General features: G+C 36.4%; 1 long non-coding RNA gene across 1 annotated transcript in view; it reads left to right on the forward strand.

Moving 5' to 3' along the window:
* LOC134737019 (uncharacterized) overlaps window positions 1-23,658 on the forward strand; it is a 94,722-nt gene that overhangs the window by 32,958 nt on the left and 38,106 nt on the right. The window contains exon 2 of the long non-coding RNA XR_010121540.1: window positions 10,958-11,048. This is a non-coding gene — a long non-coding RNA (uncharacterized lncRNA). The remainder of the gene's footprint in view (window positions 1-10,957; window positions 11,049-23,658) is intronic.

Raw genomic sequence — 23,658 nt, forward strand, 5'->3', positions numbered from 1 at the left:
CAGTGTGACCTCATCTCTAAAAAAAAAAAAAATTAGCTAGGTGTGGCAGCAGGCACCTGTAGCTCCAGCTACTCTGAAAGCTGAGGTGGGAGGATCCCTTGAGCCTAGGAGTTCAAGGCTGCAGTGAGCCATGATCATGCCACATCACTCCAGAGCCTGGGTGACAGGGTGAGATCCTATATGGAAATAAGTAAATAAATATTGCCAATATTACTAAAAATTGAATTTTTAATTTTTTAAAATTTAAATTTAAGTAGCTACATATGGCTAGTGGCTTCTGTGTTGAACAGCACTGGTTTGAGAAAATAGGCAGTTCAATAAACCTCTTATAGTGGTATAAACTTATATACTCCTTTTAGAAAATAATTTGAAAAAATGTATTGAAAAAGCGTGCGTATTTTGACTTAGCAGTACTGACATTGGTAACGTGTAGTACAATAATACTTGAAAGTGTTTAAGAACTCAGATAATAATGTCAGCATAATTTGTGAGAATTAATAATTAGAAACCAATTAAATACCTTAGATAATCATTAATAAAAAAAGAAGTTAAATAAATTGTCATATCTTCATACTATGCCATTTTGTACAGCTATTTTTAAAAGTGTATGTTAGATCTTCCAATACTGATTTGCAAAGCTATCCATGACAGTCTAAGCGAAAAAATAATTGCATAGTCAAAAATATACATAGTATGGTAAATCCATTTTCCAAAGAGAAAAATAAAAAGTTTGTGCATGTGTATTTGCCTATTCATAAAGATATATGATAATATATAAAACAAAGTGCCATTGGTGGTTTTCACTGGAGGGTGGGTTTATACACTGAAGTGTTGCTTGTATATTCTAAAAGCATATTTTCTTCTTGAAATTAAAAAATCTATATAAATATGTTAATTTCTTATTTTACACTCACTAGACCTTAGCCAGGATTCATATTATGCAAAACTTTTATTCTATCTTTTAAGATTTTACAATTTTATAGGAAAAATAGACAATTTCATAAACAATTGTGAACATTAGAATGGGAGAGGATACATAAGAAAGGGAGAGGATACATGATTGTACATTTAATCTCAATTTGGAATGGCGCTGCTAAGGGTAGTTAAAATGTTTGTGCGGAAGTGTGGGTGAATGATAGGTGCAGAATTAGCTGCCTTTCAATGCCAAGATCACATGGTATTCATTCTGTACGGAGACCCACAGGACTTGCTAACCAAGTGCAGCCTTTTGCTGATAGGGATCTCTTTTAAGCTTTTCTCAGGTCTTGGATCAAAGGAAGCAATCTTTCTAAACTATAAATTTGATCTCACTTTGTCTTTCTCTTACTTAAAAAAAAAAAAAGCTTTAGAAGTCTCCACACTGTTTTCAGAATACTGTCAAGTCCAAACTCTTTAGCTTCTTATGCCAAGACCTTCACAATCTGGCCCCAGTTTACTTTTTCCACCTTTATTTTGCACTACTTCTCATTCACTTTCCTGTCACAACACGTTACTCATTCTTTCCTGAACTTTGACAAGCACTTTTAAACTTTCATGTCTTTTTTCACACAGTTTTCTCACGAATACCTTTAATTACACCCCTCTGTCCTTATCCACCTGCTGTACTCAAGGCCTAGCTTAATGTCACCTCTTTGAATCCCTCCTTGATTCCCATAGGCAAAATTAATTTCTCCCATGCGCTCTGTTTTCTGAAAGTCTCAGTAATTACTTCTATCTTAGAGACAATGTTTACACATTAAATTAAAGTTAATTATTTGCATTACTCATTATCATTTTCCCCAATTAATGATGAATTGCTGGTATCATGTCTTATTCATCTCTGCATGAAGTAATGCATGTATAACCTCGCAACCTGGCATCCAATAAGCCCTTGATATATGGAGCTATTATTTTGTTGTTTATTTTAGTGGTGTCACCTCAAATGTATATTACAAGACTTGGCACAGCACATACTTTAAAGACTTCTCTGTCAGCTAAACCCTGGTTGAAAACAGCACTGTCATACTGCTCACCCCTATGCTTTTGGGAACCCTAAAGTCTTTATCTTCCCTACTTTTAGCATACCATGCTGCTAGTTATCTTTATGCCTTCATTTAGTTTGTTATTTGTTCCAGAAATACTTATTTGAACACCCCTTATAAACCAGATAGTTTGCTAGACACTGAGGATATAGAATTAAATAAGATGAAAATTATTTCTGCCTTCCTGAAGCTTATCATCTAGCAGGGAAAATAATAATTAAACACAAGATTATGTAATTAAAATTTCATATCTGCTCTGCAGGAAAATCATAGGGCATTGTGAATAATTATTTTAAAAAGCTCTGACTTCATCAGATAGATTAAAGAAATCTCCTTGAGGAAGTAATATTTAGGCTGATAACCAAATAATAGGCAAAAATTAAGTAGAAAAAAGTAACCAGGGATAGTGATGGAGGTGGGAAGATGGGAAAGAATTTCAAAGAGAACTAAACTCAGAAAAGTAGTCAGCATGTTTTATAGAGCCAAGTTGTTCAATAATGAGTATAACTGTAATTCTCAGTGGTAGGTAAATCCTGGCCTTTTGCTCAGTATTCCTGGACCTGAAATCTACTTTCAATATTTCCCTTCAAACCTATGCCTGATCCCTATGGACCATGTTCCCACTCAGAGTCTTCTTTCTGGTTTCAATGTTCCATCTCTGAGGTTCAAATTCTACCCATCCTTCCAGAGCCAATTCTAATCCTGAGGTTCTCTCTTATCCAACTCACCTGGCAACAATGACACTTTCCTCTCCATCATTTCCATGTCACTTTATCTCCATCTATCTCACTATCTATATCTATATATGCAATTCATATTTGATTTATCTCTATACCCCCTTCTCAAAAAGAGGTCTGGCATAATCCCTGTACCAAGTACATATTTAATATATTTTTATTGAATAAAAATGGCTTTTAATGAGTCATGTATGACACTGATGAAGTAACTAAGAGGGGGCATCAAATGTCTACAGAGTTTAAAAAGCAAAACTATTCAGTCAAACGTTTGTTTAGTTAGAAGTTGAATGTGCATTTATCACATGTATTGTTGGAGGCCAGTTAGCTCAGTTGGTTAGAGTGTGGTGCTAATACCATGTGTAGCATGTAAGGTTGCAAACTTTGCAAACAAGGAAGCATGAGAAAATCAACACAATTCTTGCAACCACAGTTGGAAATCAAGAGCCCAGACCTTGTAGCCTAGTACTTCAGTGTTTCCCTACTACCACCCCTTCCCCCACACACATATTATGGCAAAGACATTTACTTCTATTAGGTTTCAAATAAAAATTCTAAAATTAACCTAGCTCTCTCCCTCTGAGTACCTTCAGAAATCTATGGTTTGTGGAAGCCGTGACACTATTTTCTTATGCAAGGTTAGCATAATTCAGAAGGACAAGTAGAGTCTCCTCCTTTAGCGCTGAGGCTGAAAGAGGCATGTATGTCTCTGGGTTATAGGACCAACCTCTTTCTCCTGAGTCTACTTAAAAAGAAATATATATATATTTTTTTTATTATACTTTAGGGTTTTAGGGTACATGTGCACAATGTGCAGGTTTGTTACATATGTATCCATGTGCCATGTTGATTTCCTGCACCCATTAACTCGTCATTTAGCATTAGGTGTATCTCCTAATGCTGTCCCTCCCCCCTCCCCCCACCCCACAACAGTCCCCGGAGCGTGATGTTCCCCTTCCTGTGTCCATGAGTTCTCATTGTTCAATTCCCACCTATGAGTGAGAACATGTGGTGTTTGGTTTTTTGTCCTTGCGATAGCTTACTGACAATGATGGTTTCCAGTTTCATCCATGTCCCTACAAAGGACATGAACTCATCATTTTTTATGGCTGCATAGTATTCCATGGTGTATATGTGCCACATTTTCTTAATCCAGTCTATCGTTGTTGGACATTTGGGTTGGTTCCAACTCTTTGCTATTGTGAATAGTGCCGCAATAAACAAACGTGTGCATGTGTCTTTATAGCAGCATGATTTATAGTCCTTTGGGTATATACCCAGTAATGGGATGGCTGGGTCAAATGGTATTTCTAGTTCTAGATCCCTGAGGAATCGCCACACTGACTTCCACAATGGTTGAACTAGTTTACAGTCCCACCAACAGTGTAAAAGTGTTCCTATTTCTCCACATCCTCTCCAGCACCTGTTGTTTCCTGATTTTTTAATGATGACCATTCTAACTGGTGTGAGATGGTATCTCACTGTGGTTTTGATTTGCATTTCTCTGATGGCCAGTGATGAGGAGCATTTCTTCATGTGTTTTTTGGCTGCATAAATGTCTTCTTTTGAGAAGTGTCTGTTCATGTCCTCTGCCCACTTTTTGATGGGGTTGTTTGTTTTTTTCTTGTAAATTTGTTTGAGTTCATTGTAGATTCTGGATATTAGCCCTTTGTCAGATGAGTAGGTTGCAAAAATTTTCTCCCATTGTGTAGGTTGCCTGTTCACTCTGATGATAGTTTCTTTTGCTGTGCAGAAGCTCTTTAGTTTAATGAGATCCCATTTGTCGATTTTGGCTTTTGTTGCCATTGCTTTTGGTGTTTTAGACATGAAGTCCTTGCCCACGCCTATGTCCTGAATGGTATTGCCTAGGTTTTCTTGTAGGATTTTAATGGTTTTAGGTCTAACATATAAGTCTTTAATCCATCTTGAATTAATTTTTGTATAAGGTGTAAGGAAGGGATCCAGTTGCAGCTTTCTACATATGGCTAGCCAGTTTTCCCAGCACCATTTATTAAATAGGGAATCCTTTCCCCATTTCTTGTTTTTGTCAGGTTTGTCAAAGATCAGATAGTTGTAGCTATGCGGCATCATTTCTGAGGGCTCTGTTCTGTTCCATTGATCTATGTCTCTGTTGTGGTACCAGTACCATGCTGTTTTGGTTACTGTAGCCTTGTAGTAGAGTTTAAAGTCAGGTAGCGTGATGCCTCCAGCTTTGTTCTTTTGGCTTAGGATTGACTTGGCGATGCGGGCTCTTTTTTGGTTCCATATGAACTTTAAAGTAGTTTTTTCCAATTCTGTGAAGAAAGTCATTGGTAGCTTGATGGGGATGGCATTGAATCTATAAATTACCTTGGGCAGTATGGCCATTTTCACGATATTGATTCTTCCAACCCATGAGCATGGAATGTTCTTCCATTTGTTTGTATCCTCTTTTATTTCATTGATCAGTGGTTTGTAGTTCTCCTTGAAGAGGTCCTTCACATCCCTTGTAAGTTGGATTCCTAGGTATTTTATTCTCTTTGAAGCAATTGTGAATGGGAGTTCACTCATGATTTGGCTCTCTGTTTGTCTGTTATTGGTGTACAAGAATGCTTGTGATTTTTGTACATTAATTTTGTATCCTGAGACTTTGCTGAAGTTGTTAATCAGATTAAGGAGATTTTGGGCTGAGACAATGGGGTTTTCTAGATATACAATCATGTCATCTGCAAACAGGGACAATTTGACTTCCTCTTTTCCTAATTGAATACCCTTTATTTCCTTCTCCTGCCTGATTGCTCTGGCCAGAACTTCCAGCACTATGTTGAATAGGAGCGGTGAGAGACGGCATCCCTGTCTTGTGCCAGTTTTCAGAGGGAATGCTTCCAGTTTTTGCCCATTCAGTATGATATTGGCTGTGGGTTTGTTGTAGATAGCTCTTATTATTTTGAGATACGTCCCATCAATACCTAATTTATTGAGAGTTTTTAGCATGAAGGGTTGTTGAATTTTGTCAAAGGCCTTTTCTGCATCTATTGAGATAATCATGTGGTTTTTGTCTTTGGTTCTGTTTATATGCTGGATTACATTTATTGATTTGCGTATGTTGAACCAGCCTTGCATCCCAGGGATGAAGCCCACTTGATCATGGTGGATAAGCTTTTTGATGTGCTGCTGGATTCGGTTTGCCAGTATTTTATTGAGGATTTTTGCATCAATGTTCATCAAGGATATTGGTCTGAAATTCTCTTTTTGGTTATGTCTCTGCCAGGTTTTGGTATCAGGATGATGCTGGCTTTGTAAAATGTGTTAGGGAGGATTCCCTCTTTTTCTATTGATTGGAATAGTTTCAGAATGAATGGTACCAGTTCCTCCTTGTACCTCTGGTAGAATTCAGCTGTGAATCCATCAGGTCCTGGACTCTTTTTGGTTGGTAAGCTATTGATTATTGCCACAATTTCAGAACCTGTTTTTGGTCTATTCAGAGATTCAACTTCTTCATGGTTTAGTCTTGGGAGGGTGTATTTGTCGAGGAATTTATCCATTTCTTCTAGATTTTCTAGTTTATTTGCATAGAGGTGTTTGTAGTATTCTCTAATGGTAGTTTGTATTTCTGTGGGATCGGTGGTGATATCCCCTTTTTCGTTTTTTATTGCATCTATTTGATTCTTCTCTCTTTTCTTCTTTATTAGTCTTGCTAGCGGTCCATCAATTTTGTTGATCTTTTCAAAAAACCAGCTCCTGGATTCATTAATTTTTTGAAGGGTTTTTTGTGTCTCTATTTCCTTCAGTTCTGCTCTGATTTTAGTTATTTCTAGCCTTCTGCTAGCTTTTGAATGTGTTTGCTCTTGCTTTTCTAGTTCTTTTAATTGTGATGTTAGGGTGTCAATTTTGGATCTTTCCTGCTTTCTCTTGTGAGCATTTAGTGCTATAAATTTCCCTCTACACACTGCTTTGAACGTGTCCCAGAGATTCTGGTATGTTGTGTGTTTGTTCTCGTTGGTTTCAAAGAACATCTTTATTTCTGCCTTCATTTCATTATGTACCCAATAGTCATTCAGGAGCAGGTTGTTCAGTTTCCATGTAGTTGAGCGGTTTTGACTGAGTTTCTTAATCCTGAGTTCTAGTTTGATTGCACTGTGGTCTGAGAGACAGTTTGTTATAATCTCTGTTCTTTTACATTTGCTGAGAAGAGCTTTACTTCCAACTATGTGGTCAATTTTGGAATAGGTGTAGTGTGGTGCTGAAAAAAATGTATATTCTGTTGATTTGGGGTGGAGAGTTCTGTAGATGTCTATTAGGTCCACTTTATGTAGAGCTGAGTTCAATTCCTGGATATCCTTGTTAACTTTCTGTCTCGTTGATCTGTCTAATGCTGACAGTGGGGTGTTAAAATCTCCCATTATTATTGTGTGGGAGTTTAAGTCCCTTTGTAGGTCACTGAGGACTTGCTTTATGAATCTGGGTGCTCCTGTGTTGGGTGCATATATATTTAGGATAGTTAGCTCTTCTTGTTGAATTGATCCCTTTACCATTATGTAATGGCCTTCTTTGTCTCTTTTGATCTTTGTTGGTTTAAAGTCTATTTTATCAGAGACTAGGATTGCAACCCCTGCCTTTTTTTGTTTTCCAGTTGCTTGATAGATCTTCCTCCATCCCTTTATTTTGAGTCTATGTGTGTCTCTGCACGTGAGATGGGTTTCCTGAATACAGCACACTGATGGGTCCTGACTCCTTATCCAGTTTGCCAGTCTGTGTCTTTTGATTGGAGCATTTAGCCCATTTACATTTAACGTGAATATTGTTATGTGTGAATCTGATCACAAAATAACCAACTAACATCATAAAGAAATATTGAAAGAGCTGGCTCTATCATTATCTTCCCCTTAAAGCATCAGTACATCTTCCTCCTGACATGAAACTTTATTTTTCTTTGGACAAATTGAGGGACTCACATCTCTCTTAATTTCAAACGTTTGGGATAAGATAGCTATGATGTCCAGGGCTCTGGGTTGGTTAATAATGATCTTGGAGAGTAAGGACTTAGTGTTTTCACACTTCGGTGTCTGCAGAGGTTCCTCTGCTGTACATTGAGAAAAATCCCTAATCTATGGTCACAGAATGAACTGCTAACCTTGGCTGGGCATCTTATAAATGTGGGCCTTTGGTCGTAAGTGTGCAAAACAGGAAAACTATTGATCATGTATCAGTGGCCCATTTTTTATGTGGAAAGGATGTAGAGTGTGTAGAATTTTTAAAATGGGGAAGAATTTCTCCCCCAACTCCACCACAACCTGTCGTAGGAAATTCTATGCCAAGGTGTTTTCATCTCTCTTTAAGTACAGTAAAATAAAAAAAATTTAAAATGAAAATAATGCGAATGGGCCAGGCATGGTGGCTCATGCCTGTAATCTCAGAACTTTGAAAGGCTGAGGCTGATAGATCACTTGAGGTCAGGAGTTCAAGACCCGCCTGGCCAACATGGTGAAAACCCATCTCTACTAAAAATACAAAAAATTAGCCAGGTGTGGTGGCACAAACCTGTCATCCCAGCTACTCGGGAGGCTGAGGCAGGAGAATCGCTTGAACCTGGGAGGCAGAGTTTGCAGTGAGCCAAGATTGTGCCACTGCCCTCCAGCCTGGGTGACAGAGCAAGACTCTGTAAAAAAAAAAAAAAAAAAAAAAAAGAAAGAACGAGAGAGAGAGAGAGAGAGAGAAAGAAAATGAATGAACATAATGTGGATGGAGCAAAAACGATTGAAGTAATTCTATTGAACTCTTCAAATTACACTGACAGCTACTGGTTAAAGAACCCAATTGATTAATATTGATTCCTTAAGGATTCAGTCAGCTGAATCATAGGAGTACATAAAAAAGAAATTTTCTCAAGAGAGGAAACTTTAATTGATCATGAGAACAGGAAATATGTTAGTCTCAGGTTCAGATTGCATCAAATGGTTTATATTCTCTTCGAAACTGACTCTGAACCAGCTAGCTTTGCTCTCTCCTGCCTCCAGGTTTTTATTTTTCTCTGCAGGATTAGGCACATTTGCTTTTCTGATTCTGCAGCTTTTTCTAAACCAGAGGCAAGAATAATCTCAGTGCCAGATAAAGGAGATATAATTTCACTGTAATGTTGCTCTGTTCTTTTTTATTTTCCAAGAATTTTATGCACATTGTCAAATGTGACTGAAATGTGAGGGTTGCTCATATTTTACTGGTGTTTTTTCTAGAGATGGAGGTTTGGAGGAAGGAGAATCTGTAATCCATAGCACCCTGAGAAAACATCTCTTCTCTTGTCTATCTTCTCTCTAGTTGCACGTGCCTTCGGAGCAGGGAATTTAGTAACTCTCACTACTATGTCTCCAACACCTTTCTTATAGCCTAGAATGACAGTGAATGTCTCTAGAATAAAAAAAAAAAACTTTGCAGAAAAGGAAGATTAGTTTAGAAACCTGCAGATGTTTTGCAAGATTAAAAAAAATAAAAGACCTCAAGGGGACATGAATGCCATCCATTAGTTTCTTAAGACTACACAATTGGACGTGAAAAAAAGTCTTCTCAGTGTTAACTATAGACAGCAGAGAGCAAAGTCCAGAGTCAGAACCCACAAGTTTGTGGAAAAAATATTTCTCCTCCAAAGGTCTAGTGCTTTTAAAAATTATCTTGAAGTCTCATGTAGTAGCTACATCTGCTAATGTGAGTGGAGTATTTTCAGAAGATTAAAAGGAAGTTGACATTAAATTGTGATTACTATCATTCCTTTGCAAGTACACAGGTTATGCCATGCATTTTATGACACTGCAGGCTCATTTGCCCTGTGAACCTCTCTCTAACCTCCTCTCCAGTTGAGAAGAACTAATTTTTCTGCCTTAGGAGAGTACTTTGTACATCTCTTGGCATAGCATTGCCACACTGAAACATATTTTATTTGCACCAGATTGAGAGCCTTCATGAAAAAGGAAATAAAAGAAAACTAAGGATTGAGTTACTGTGTCAGACATAGTACTGGATTTTCTTTAGCATTCTGTACTCTCCTTTAATTGTTAGACTAGCTTGAGGACATTGGTATTATTTTCCCCATTTTTCAGATTAAAAAAAAACAAACTAAAGAGAGATGAACAGAAACTGACCATATGCCACACGTATAGTAAGCGCTGTTCCCAAGATTAGAACCCAGATCTGTCTGAGAAGAGATCTCAAGCCCATTTTACTCCACCACACTTAGAGGCAGTGGAGCATAGTAGCATTTGTTCTAGAATCAGATTGCCTGGGTTTATATCTCAACTTTGTCTGTCACAGACTACCTAATTTTTGTGAATCTCTACTGTGGTTAAATATACTATAAATGAAAAAAGTAATAAGTACACAACACATAGGATTGTTGTGAGGATTAAGTAAAGCAATACTTATTAATCATTTAGAAGAGTTCCTGAGACATGGTAAGTGTTGAGTAAAGGTTAACAATTTTTGAGAACAGATAATAGATCATTTTCTTTTGTATCGATAGAACTTAGCATGGTCCATAATTCAATGTTAGGCAGTTAGTAAACCCTGAAATAATGATTGTGGAATTTAATTATATGTTGATGAAGAGGCAGAATTAAGAAAACTTACTAGAATTTTCTGGAAAATGTTTCATAGTTCATATAATTCAGGAAATGTAGTGTGGGGTACTCTTATTACTCACGGATACGTCCACAGTCCTTTTTCACCTGTATTTTTTCAAAGCGCAAGCTTTTGAATGTCAGTTAATAAATGTGGAAATGATAATGAAATTAGAAAAATGTGTGACCTCAATAATAATGAGGCAAGAATTACCAACTGATGCTAAAATTAGTAGATGAGGATGTCCATTTCTGCTTAAGATGTAGAATGTGACAAGAAAATGTCTTTCCCTTCTTAACAATGAGAAGAAGTTAGACAATCTACAAAATCATAAAATTTTTTTTGAAATCATAAGACAGCTGATATTGCAAGGCAAACCAACTGAATTCCAATGAATGGCATACTACTCTGAGAAGGGATGGGACAAAAGAACTATTTCATTTCTGACAGAAAATAAGAGGAAAAAATATTGCTGTCCTAAAAGCAGGTACAATGCTAAAAATCAGTTACAATGTTACCAAATTCTTTAAAGCAATGTATAGGATAGCTTATTCATGACCGTGAGAACCTAAACATGAAAGGAGTTGACCCTAACTCACATGTTCTTTTCCGAAGGCTTCCAGAGGTGTTCATGCAGAAGACTGGATGCAGGACCCTTGGTGGCACCAGTGTGCAGATGAGCAGATAGTGCCTGATTGCCACTGGGGTAAGCTGGAAATTACCACTCACTTCTCTGGATTCATGTCTCAAATAAAACAAATTAATAAGCCACTGAGAAAGAGGCCACAACCCCTCCAACATCAAGGGCCAGAAAAAGGTCTTCTGCTTATATGAAAGTGATAACATAAAAGGTAGGAAAATCTTCTTTCTCCAGGACCCAGAAAAAGACCCATTCCTTCTGGGAGAAGGGTAGAATTAAAATATCTCTACCTCTTGGAAATTTGAAAGAAAACTTTTGGGCCCAGGTTCCCGGACTGATACAAAGCAGAGGTCTGCTACAACTGGAGTATAGGCAGGATCCAGGGGGAAAAGGGGAGCAGGAATGCTGAAAAGCCAAAGCTTCAAGGCCTGGGTGTATAGGATCTGCCTCAGACTGAGACTGGGTCATTAGAGCCAAGAATCTCATCTTCTCTCCAAGAGCTTCAAACTGAGTAACCAGCAATAATAGTCTACCAACTGGGACCAGGACAAAGGGTGGTAAGAGATTCTGTCTGTGGCAGAGAATGCTGAAAGCAGGGGATGGATCAGGAATACTGAAAAAAACATTTTGGTACCCAAGGAACCACTCTAAGCACAATGTACATATCCCATCACTGGAGGAATTGGAAGTGTGTGGTACACTTCAGGTAACAATAGCAAAAACAATTACCAAATCTAGTCTAACTACTAACTACATTGACTCAACTCAGAAGTAGAGGTACACACATTTCCAAGCGTAAATACTATTTACTTTTGTATCTACTGTTTTTCGACATACAATTACCAATATTTAGTAACAATTATGTTCTGTACCCACAAAAGCAAGAAAGAATGACCCCATTGTCAAGAATAAGAAGCAAGAATCCCAGCACTCTGGGAGGCCAAGGTGGGCGGACCATGAGGTCAGGAGATCGAGACCATCCTGGCTAACATGGTGAAACCCCGTCTCTACTAAAAAATACAAAAAAATTAGCCGGGCATGGTGGCAGGCACCTGTATTCTCAGATACTCCGGAGGCTGAGGCAGGAGAATGGTGTGAACCCGGGAGGCAGAGCTTGCAGTGAGCCGAGATCGCACCACTGCACTCCAGCCTGGGTGACAGAGTGAGACTCCATCTCAAAAAACAAACAAACAAAACAAAAAACGGAAAAAAAAGAAAAAACAAAAAAAAGAAGCAAGAAAAATCAGATTCAGAGTTGAGTCTGATAGTTGAAACTATAGTTGAAACTCTCTGACTGGAACATTTAAATAACTATGATTAATATAATAAAGGACCTAAAGAAAAAGGAGAATGACCTGCATAAAGAGATGAATTTCAGCATAGAGATAGAAACAATAAATATAATCAAGTGGAATTGCTAGAAATTAAAGAAACACAATAAGGTAAATAATATTGAATATTTATAATCAGACTGAATGCAGCTGAGAAAAAAAGTAAACTGGAAGATGTCCATAGAAATTATTCAAACTGAAACATAAAAATAAAAAAGATTGATAAGGCCTGTATACAAAAATGCATGGTAATTTTACATACTAGCAAGGATAATTTAGAAATTATTATTATTTTCCTTTTGTTATGGGAGATGAGATGCTATTTCTTTGAAGGCCCCTTCTCTTCTTTAGCTCTTGATTCCATTCTTTTATGTTTTCACAAATCCTCTAATCTTTGTGTGTTTCTGTCTCTTTCATCAGCTATTTTACTCTTTATTAAATTATTTGCTTTATCATTTAGACTCTCTAGTAGTTACATAAAAAGAAGCACAAATAAACCTCTTTGACTCCCTGTCTCTCCACCACCTGCCACCCACCTCACTCCCTCCTCAACATACTCCTACCCTGGTCTTTGTTCCCACTACTACCCTCAATCAGCTCTAGTCAAGAAACAAGTATAGTGGTTACTTCTCTGCCATTGACTTAGCCTATTAAGAACTCTTGACCAGCAGTCACTCCTGCTTTCTTGAAACATTTATTTATTCTGCCTTCCTTAACACCACACATTTCTTTTTCTGCCTCACTGAGACCTCATTCTGTCTCCTTTTCTGGCTTAAATTATCCTATTCAACCTCTAATTGTTGATGTACTTTAGGGTCGAGTCTCAGATTTCTTTCTGTTGCCTTCTTACATTTTTTCATATAGAAAATATCCTCCAGTAATAGGGTTTTAAGTACTACTTGTATGCTGATGTCTTCCAAATTTCCATCTGGACATCTTTTGTGAGCTCCAGCCTTGCATACACAACTAAATTCACGACATTTTCACTTTGAATATCAATAGGCATTTCAAATTTATCATTTCCAAAAAAGAACTCTTAACTCTCATCCACCTTCAGCAAATCTATTTCTCCCATAACCTCCCTCATTTCAGTAAAAGGTACGATTATCTGCTCAGTTGCTCAAGCCAAAAACTTAGGAGTTGTTTTCGATTGCTTTCTTCTGCTCACTCCCCATGCCCAATGCAGCAGCAAGTGACATCATTTGTACCTCCCAAGTATATCCTGAATCTTTCCTTTTGCAGCATGTCTATGTGCATCCAAGCCATTTGGACTACCATATTAGCATCCTAACTGGTCTTTGTGCTTCAGCTCCTGCTTTTCTAAACTCCATCCTCACAGAGCAGGCAATGTACTTCTAAATATATATATATGTGTGTGTGTATTATATATATATGTGTGTGTATATGTATATAGGTATTATATATGTGTGTGTATATGTATATATACACACACATATATAATACACATACACATATATATACACATATATACACATACATATATTTTATATACATATATACATTTTATATATTTTATATAACTTCTTTCACTTTTCCTCTTACTCACTGTTTTTCAAGAACACTGTGTTTTTTTCTTGAACAGAAACAGAACTTGCTCCTGCTAGTTCCTTTTCATTCATATGGAAGCCTAAGCATTTTATCCCCAGGAGGGCTCCTACTGCTTCATTAATACAATTCTAGCTATTCTCCATATTCTTATGAAGAAGTGAGTAGAGACAGCAAGATGGGCATGGGAAAAAAGCTAACAAAATATTGTCTCAGATTGAGACTAGCTTCATTCTAATTTCACAGAATCTCTGGAGAAAAGTCTACTACAGTGTAAATATCTCCTTGGAGTAAGGCAGTGGCCTTTTGTACTCCTGCATCAGCCATTGTTTTTTTTGGGGTTTTTTTATTTTTTTTTTGCCAAGGTACAAGGGATGGACAGACAGTTAGGTTAGCTGACCTCCTGAGCAACGAGGCTGCCACTGACCAAGGACAATTCTTTACATAAGGGAGAAACTGTGGGTGGTAGACAACACTGCTACTTCCAGCAACCGGAGGGATCAGGGCAGTGGGTAGCAAAGAGAATATTGGCAGGACATCAACAGCCTCTATTATACAATGTTCATCTTTGGGGTTTGTTCAGCTTTTTAAATATGTAACTTTGTGTCTTTTGCCACATTTGGGACATTTTTTGCCATTATTTCTTTGAGTATTTTTTAGGCTATCTTTTTTTAACTTTTTTATTGTGGCCAACTTAGTCTAATATAGCTATCATTTTTTCCCTTCTTCTTTTGAACCGAATTAAATTTTAAGTGGAAAGATGGGTATAGGATTTGAATAACATAGTTTCAACAATTCTTTTTAATTCTAACATTTTATAATTTTGTAATTGTAACAATATCATCTAAGTTTATTCATGATAATTAATCATAATACTGACATAGATATTGTTTCCCTTTTCTAAGCATTTGATTTACATTATGATACATAGTCAAGTAGTGAGACTTGATTATGCTTTTCAGAATTCATTAGATCTGTAGAAATTATATCCAGGTCTGCAATCACACTGACCCACCCTCAATCATCTTGTTTACATTCTATTCTACCGTAGTCAACTCTAGCTGTAATAAGCCTACTGGAACTTTAACATCGCATCTTCTGCAATTACTTTCCTTACCATTGTAGGCTAAAATTACTCCTCTCTTTACTCTAGAAAATGATAGTGGTTGCACATTACACAATGATATCATTAATTTTGTATAGCTAAGGATGATCTCAGTGCCCAAGATTTTCTAGTAGTTAAATATTTTCTCATCTCAAGCACATTCAGAGTTCCTTCTGACTTTTATAAGTCTTACCCCCATTAAACTCATTTAAATCTACAAAAAAACTGGAAAATAAAGACAAAATCTATTTATCTTCTCATTATTTTCCCTTTTATTTCTGTCAGCTCTTGAAATAAACTGGTTTTGCCTTTACATCTAATTTTTATTATTTTATGCAGGCTGAAAAGGAATTTATTTATTCAAGCAAATAATGTCATCAACTTATAATGAAAGAATGTACACTGTTTTCAACTGGCTGGAGATTGATATTCCTATTTAGAAAAATACTTACTATAGCATGACAACAAGATGTATGGAAAATAAAAGTCTAAATAAATTGCTTGGAACAAATAGACTTGGAACAAAAGCAAAGGTTGTTGGCTCACATTGCTGGGCAATACATGAGACCAATGTTTCACAAACTCTGTGTTTCTCCAGCTGATAACAGATTTCCCCTGAAATGAACAGTTAATTTCCTGGTCAAATACATTGGAGGAAATGCTGTATAGTGTGATTTAAAAGATAAATTAACCATTTAAAAATGTTCAGAAGTCCTACTGAAAAGAAATCCTTTATTCTTAAACACTTATGCAAACATTTCTCAATTCACTAATAATTTCAGATGAGCCAGGAAACTTTTGACATGGACTATTATACAGTTATTCCCAAGTATCTGTTCTCTTTTATTAGTTGATTCTGTCAGTCAGTGTTTGGTTGCAGAGTACTGACTCTACTGTAGATAATTCTAGGAGAAATAAATTATAAATGTGTGCTAAATGGCTAACAGAATTTGGGGAATAAACGAGATAACAGACTTTTAGGCAGAACTTCTAAAAATCACTTGGAAAACCACAGAACTGTGTCTGTAAGAGTTTTGCTCTTTCCATCATAATCAGGAATCTGACTGTTGAATTGAGAAGCTGCTGCTACAGAAAGTTCCATATCCTCTCTGTTTTGTTGTGACCCACACCAGCAAAATAGAGGTCTCACACCTGGCCTTTCTCTCTACTTAAAACAATTTAAATTCAGATTTCACTCTTGTGCATCTGATTGGTGAAACATAAACATATCCAGAATCTCAGCTTCAAGGGAATCTGGATAATGTGATTTTCAGCTTTCCAGCCTCTGCTTCACAGTATCCTATACACCATAATCATTTTGTCCCAACATATACTGTATTGCAAGATGCTAAGGTTTCTGCTGATGCAGTGGGATGAAATAATAATTCTAAAAATTCTGGCCAGGAATGATGGCTCATGCCTGTAATCCGAGCACTTTGAGAGGCTGAGGCAGATGGATCACTTGAGCTGAGGAGTTCAAGACCAGCCTGAACAAAAGGTGAAACCCCGTCTAAAAAAATACAGAAAAAAATAGCTGAGGGTAGTAGCATGCATCTGTAGTCCTAGCTACTGGAGGGCTGAAGCAATAGGATGGCTTGATCCTGGGAGATCGAGACTGAAGTGAGCTGTGATCGCGCCACTGCACTGTAGCCTGTCCAGCCTGGGTGACAGAGCAAGACCCTTTCTCAAAAAAAAGGAAAAAAAATCTAAATAAAGCTAGTTTCATAAAGTTTCATGAAGCCAGAGATTTATTATATGTGCCTAACTTAATATTTGTAATAAAATAGGTACTCAAAAAACAGTGTCATTTAATGAATAAATGCATGAGATTACAGGATCACCCTGCCAACCCTGTTGTTTTCCTGAAGATGAAACAGAACTCTAAAGAGGTGAAATGACCTGCTTACATTCTCCACAATGGAATCCATCTAAGGTCTGTTATCTTAAGTGGGTTCTCATTTTATTGCTCCATATTCTCATATTGTAATACAGTGTTTTGCCTTTTAAAAAAGATTACATGGTGAAAGCAATGTGTAATTGTGTAATAGAAAGGAATAAAATTAAATAGAATTAACGTATTAATGAGCAGTTAAAATATGCAGAATGCTATACTAAGTACTGTAGGAAACATAAATACAATATAAATTCTTATCCTTCTAAATCATCAACAACGTTGAATTCTAATAATGGACTTTCTTTCTCCATACTACCATACAGAATGTTAGAGCAACATTACACATGTAATTCCTGTAGCCAATTTTATTTACATGCCCCTAAACTTGAAGCCCACTGGTTTATGCTTGTGTTAAATAGCTTTCTTTATTATTTTAATGTTTAAAAATCTTTTGCTAATTTTACATTTACTAATATTTTCTTCCTTAACATTATTCTCTGTAGTTATTGGCAAATGACATAAGGAAGGTTCTTACATTCATCTCTATTTAGCCTTATGTAACACGGAGAGATTTTCTGTAAAGTGTAATTCCATCCGTTTAAGAAGATTTCTGTTAATACTTGTATTAGTCTCCCACAACAAAATATCATAGATGGGTGGTTTAAACAACAAAAATTTATTTCTTACAGTTCTGTAGGTTGGCAAGTCCAAGATTAAGGTGCTGGCAAGGTAGGTTTCATTCTGTGGCCTCTTCTTTTGGCTTGTAGGTGATAACCATCTGGCTGTGTGCCCTCATGACTTCTTTGTGTGCATGAGGATGAAGAGAGAGAGAAAGGGAGAGATTTCTTTCTCTTTTCATAAGGGCACAAATCTAATCACAAAGACCTTACCCTCATAAACTAATCTAATCCTAATTACCTGCCAAAGGTTCCGTCTCTAGCTACCATCATATTGGGAGTTAGAGCTTCAACATATTAATTGAGAGGCACAATTGAGTCCACAGCAATATCAACACAAAACAATATGCATAGAATATTGCATATTAGCAGAATAGGACTGGGGTGCTGGTCTCAAAATTGTCAAAATAGAGGAAACTAGATAACATTCATAGGACTAAACAGTACCTGTGTTGCCATTGCTTAATAGTAGCACTAAGGTTTACAGTCTGTATCTTTATCATGATTAATTTTTAAATGATGTTTTTGTACTTCACATATAATGAAAGAAATTTACAGCAGAATATTTTCATACAGTTTCTCTAATACTTTGTGGTACTGTTATAAACGTTTATTATAATCTTCAGAACAGCTGCTAAGAAACTTAAAGTTATAGCTAATGAACTAATAATGGAGATAATATGAGTATCATATGATCTTATATGTAGAAAATCATAAAGACCACCAAAAAACTGTTAAAACCTGTAAATGAATTCAGTAAAGTTGCAGAATACAGAATTAAGCTACAAAGCTCAGTAACATTTTTAGGCAGTAACAATGAACTACCCAAAAAGAAAATTATGAAAACTATCTCATTTATGATAGCATCAAAAAGACTAAAACAATTAGGAATAAACTTAACCAACGAAGTGAAAGACTTATACACAGAAAACAACAAAGTATTAATGAAAGAGATTAAAGACACAAACAAATGAGAACACATCCCATGTTTATGGATTGGAAGACTTAATATTGTTAAAATGCCCATTCTACCAAAAGCAATCTGTAGATTTCATGCTATTGCCATCAAAATCCCAATGGCATTTGTTAGAGAAATAGAAAAAACAATTATAAAATTCATATGGAACCACAAAAGACCCAGAATAGCCAAAGCACCCTGGAGTAGAAAGAATAAAGCTAGAGTTATCATACTTCCTGATTTCAAAATATATTACATAACTACAGTAATTAAAACTCTATGGTACTGACATACAGACAGTTATATAAGACCAATTGAATAGAATATAGAGTCAAGAATTCAACCGACACATATGTGGTTAACAGATATTTGAAAGAGTACCAATAATACACAATGGAGAAAAAATAGTCTTTTTAACAAATTGTGTTGGGAAAACTGGGTGTCAACAAGCAAAATAATGAAATAGGCTCCCTATCTTACACTATACACAAAAATAAACTGAAAATGGAGTAAAGACTTAAATGTAAGATCTGAAACTGTGTAACTCCTGAAAGAAAACACAGGGAGAAATCTCCATGACATTGGTCCTGACAATGATTCCTGGCTATGACACCAAAAGCACAAGAAATAAAAGCAAAAATAGACAAGTGAGACTATATGAAACAAAAAGTTGTCTGCACAAGAAAGGAAACAATCAACAGAGTAAAGAGGTGACTTACAGAATGAGAGAAAATATTTGCAAGCCATGTATAAGGAGTTAGTATATAAAATATATAAGGAACTACTACAACTCAATAGCAAAAAAGTATGACTTAATTAAAATATGGTCAAAAACCTGAATAGATACTTTTTCTGATAGAGGCATACAAATAAATGGTCAGCAGTTATCTGAATAGATGCTCAGCATCACTAACAACCAAGGAAATACAAATCAAACTGAAGTGAGATATCACCTCATACTACCAAACAAACAGAAGTTGAATTTTGGTGAGAATGTGTAATATTTGGAACCTTTTTACACTGTTGGTGAGAAAGTAAAATAATTCAGCTGCTATGGGACACAGTAGGGAGGTTCTTCAAAAAATTGAAAATAAAACTGTCACATAGTTTAGCAATTCTACTTCTAGGCATATATGCTAAAGAAATGAAATAAGGATCTCTAAGGAATATTTGTACTCCTGTATTTATTACATCACTCACAATACCTAAATTATGGAAGCAACTGAAATACCTATTGAAAGATGAATGGATAGAAAACAATTGTGATTTTTTTTGCGTACAATAGAATATTATTAAGCCTTAAAAAAGAAGGAAATTCTGCCATTTGCCACAACATGGATGACCTTGAAGGACATTACACTAAGTGAAATAAGCTAGTCACAGAAAGGTAAACACTACATGATTTCACTTATATGAGGTATCTAAAATAGTCAAACTCAAAACAGGTAATAGAATAGTGGTTACCAGGGAGCAGGGGGACAGGGAGTTGTGGACTTGTTGTTCAATTGATATAAGGTTTTTATTATGCAACATAAATTAGTTCTAGAGATCGGCACTATAGAATAATAGTTATAGTTAACAATACTATATTATGCACTAAAAAATTGTTGAGGGTAAATTTTATGTTAAGTGTTTTTATCACAAAAAGGAAACCACAAACAAACAATAAAACAATGAGACATAGGAAACTTTTGGAAATGGTGGATATGTGCGTTACTTTGATTGTGATGATTGTTTCATGAGCATATGCTATGTCAAAACTCATGAACTGTAGACATTAAATATATACATTTTATTGTATATCAATTATACCTTAATAATGCTATCGAAAATAAACTAACAAAAGAAGAACAAATTAAACCCAAAGTAAGAAACGGAAACAAATAATAAAGACAAGAAAATAAATGAATAAAATTAAATTGGAAAACCAATAGAAAAAACTAGTGAAACCAACAACTGCTTCTTGTCAAAATTCAATACATTTGGTAAATCTCTAACAGCAAGGGATAGCACATTTTACTAATATCAGAAATGAAAGGGCAGGAGGAAGCATAACTATATATTGTTCTTAATTTAACAGAATATAAGAAAATATTTTGAACAGCTTTATGTCAAAAACTTCACCACATAGATTAAGTGAACAAATTCTTTAAAAGAACAAAGTAACAAAGTTCACCAGGAATAAATAACCCATATAGCCATGTATCTACTTTACTCAGTTTTTTTTATCTTAAAGGTATGTTGAATTTTGTTAATTGTTATTTCTGCATTTAATGAAATAATCTTATGGCTTTTCTTATTTAGTCCAATAATAGTATAGAAATTACTGATTGATTTCAAATAATAAACAAAACTTGAATTCTTTTTTTTTTTTTTCTTTTTTGAGATGGAGTCTCTCTGTCGTTCTGGCTAGAGCACAGTGGTGCCATCTGGGCTCACTGCAACCTCTGCTTCCTGGTTCTCCTGCTTAGCCTCTTAGGTAGCTGGGATTACAGGGATGCACCACCATGCCCGGCTACTTTTTGTATTTTTAGTAGAGATGGGGTTTTGCCATGTTGGCCAGGCTGATCTCGAACTCCTGACCTCAGGTGATCCACTGGCCTCAGCCTCCCAAAGTGCTGGGATTACAGGTGTGAGCCACTACGCCAGGCCCCAAACCTTGAATTCTATAGTAATCCCTTATTTGTTCATGATATATTTTCCTTTCTTAAAATATATTTCTGATTTGACTTTCTCATTTTTTTACATTATTAATATTAATCATTTTTTAAGAGTATCTTGTTTTGCTACTAGAATAATGCTGGCCTCAAAAAATAAATGGGATGTGTTATCTGATATATTACTTTCAGAGTTTCAGGATAAATATGAAGAAAAACTCTAGCTCTTCACAGTCAAATGATTAAGAAAACAAAGGTAAAGGAAAAATCTTCAAGTCAATCAAACAGAAAAGAAACAATTTCTACCAGGAAGCAAAGATATGAAATAGCAGACTTGGCTTCTGAAACTATGCCAGACAGAAGACAATGAAGTTGCTTATTTGACATATGGAAAGCAAACACAGAAACAGCAGCTCTCCACCTACAATGATGTCCTGTGAAAACGTCTTGCAAATAAGAAAGCAATATGCTTCTCAGACGACAAAAACTGAGATAAATTATTGCCAGCCAATTTGCATGAAAAGAGATGTTACAGCAAGATCTGTCAAACTGAGCATGATATCAGATGAACTTCTGAAGGAAAACACAGACACACTCATGCACATGCATAGACACACAAAGACATTTGGACACAGTAATAATGTGGGTAAATATAACAGATTTTAGTTTTTTAAATGTCTTTAAAATATAATTGCCTTTCAAATATAATTTAGAATGTGGGTGTATAGAACAGATTTAATATTTTTAAATCTCTTTAATATGTAATTGAAATCTCTTTAAAATAAATTTGTCCTGCTGCTTAGGTTTCTCTGAAGCTTCAGGAACTCTGGTTTATTATCTTTCATTATATTTGAAAAAGTCTTGGCCTTTATCTCTTCAAATATTTCTTCTGCTTCATTCTTTCTTCTCCTCCTGAGAGTCCAAGTATGTGTATATTAAATGATTTTGTCCTGTTTCACAACTCTTCCATGCTTCTGTTTGCCTTTTAGCTCTTTTTTTCCTCTTTGTGTTTTAATTATCTTCAAGGTTATTGCTGCTTTCCATTTCTCTGACTATTCTGCTGAAAAGCCTGCTGAAGTAATTATTCATTTCTGATATTGTTTTTATTTTCAGCATTTCCATTTGATTCTTTTTAAACTTTCCTCCTTCCTTCTGAATATCTCCCATCTTTTCATGCATGGATTCACCTTTTCCACTACCCGATTGCTTCAGCATATTAGTCATTGTTATTTTAAGCTCCCTGTCTGACTGTCAACCTCTGAGGAGTCTCCATGTCTGCTTCTCTTCATTCTTTTCTTTCTTGAATATATGTCCTTGTACTTGCTTTATATGTTCCATAATGTTTAGATAAATGTCAGACATTGTTAGTAAAAGGAAGAAATTGAAACTAGATGAATAAAACTGAGACTAGGTGACTAAAATTTATGCCTGAAGTTTTCAGTTTTTTCTTCTATCAGGAAATTTGAAGGGAAGGGTTGAGTTAAATCTAGTCTGTCGCTGAGCTGGTTTTGGGCTTTTTGGTTGCTCAGTTCCATCTGTGTACCACAGACTTCAAATTCCTTTAGTGCAAACCACCACTATCTTGTGCTTGGCCGAGTGCACATGGCCCAGAGTGCTAGAGGCTTTCTCTTAGAATTCCTGTCCCACCATTGGCTTTCTATAGGCCTGCACTCCTAAACCACATTGGTGGTTTCTCTCTGCGCCCTTGCCCTTCCTTTAGTGATAGGCTGGTGATGTTTGTTACCGAGAGTAAGACGGGAGCAGAATTTTCTTGGCTCTCCTGCTGCAGCCTCAAACTTACATAGTCCCTATCCACAGAAGCCTCAGCATTCCTTTCTATTTCCAAGTGGCAGCCAACCCCCACCTTATACTCATGCAGGGCCTAGAGTACAAAATGGGCTTCTCCAAGTGCTCCTCCTCCACCCACACACCTAGCCAGGCCCAGCATACCATGTCACTAATGCAGCTCTTTGAAGTCTCTGTCCCCGTCCCCATCTTTCTCATGAACACGCGGTGGATGCACATGGAAAACAACTAGTGAGGCCAGGTGCAGTGGCTCACGCCTGTAATTCCAGCACTTTGGAAGGCCAAGGCGGGCGGATCACCTGAGGTCGGGAGACCAGCCTGACCAACATGGAGAAACTCGGTCTCTACTGAAAATACAAAATTAGCCAGGCATGGTGGCACATGCCTGTAATCCCAGCTACTTGGGAGGCTGAGGCAGAAGAATCACTTGAACCAGGGAGATGGAGGTTGCAATGGGCCCAGATCGTGCCATTGCACTCCAGCCTGGGCAACAAGAGCGAAACTCTGTCTCAAACAACAACAACAACAACAACAACAAACTAGTAAGGGCTATTCTGGGCACACTGCCTGTGGGGTATCCCTGCTCTGCAAGGGGCAGTGAAACAAACTAGTGAGAAAGAATGGGCTTCCCATGTATCTAGGACTCCCAGGATATTAAACTCACACTGATCTACATGTAGCT

The sequence above is a fragment of the Symphalangus syndactylus genome, chromosome 6, assembly GCF_028878055.3.
Source record: "Symphalangus syndactylus isolate Jambi chromosome 6, NHGRI_mSymSyn1-v2.1_pri, whole genome shotgun sequence".
NCBI lineage: Eukaryota > Metazoa > Chordata > Mammalia > Primates > Hylobatidae > Symphalangus > Symphalangus syndactylus.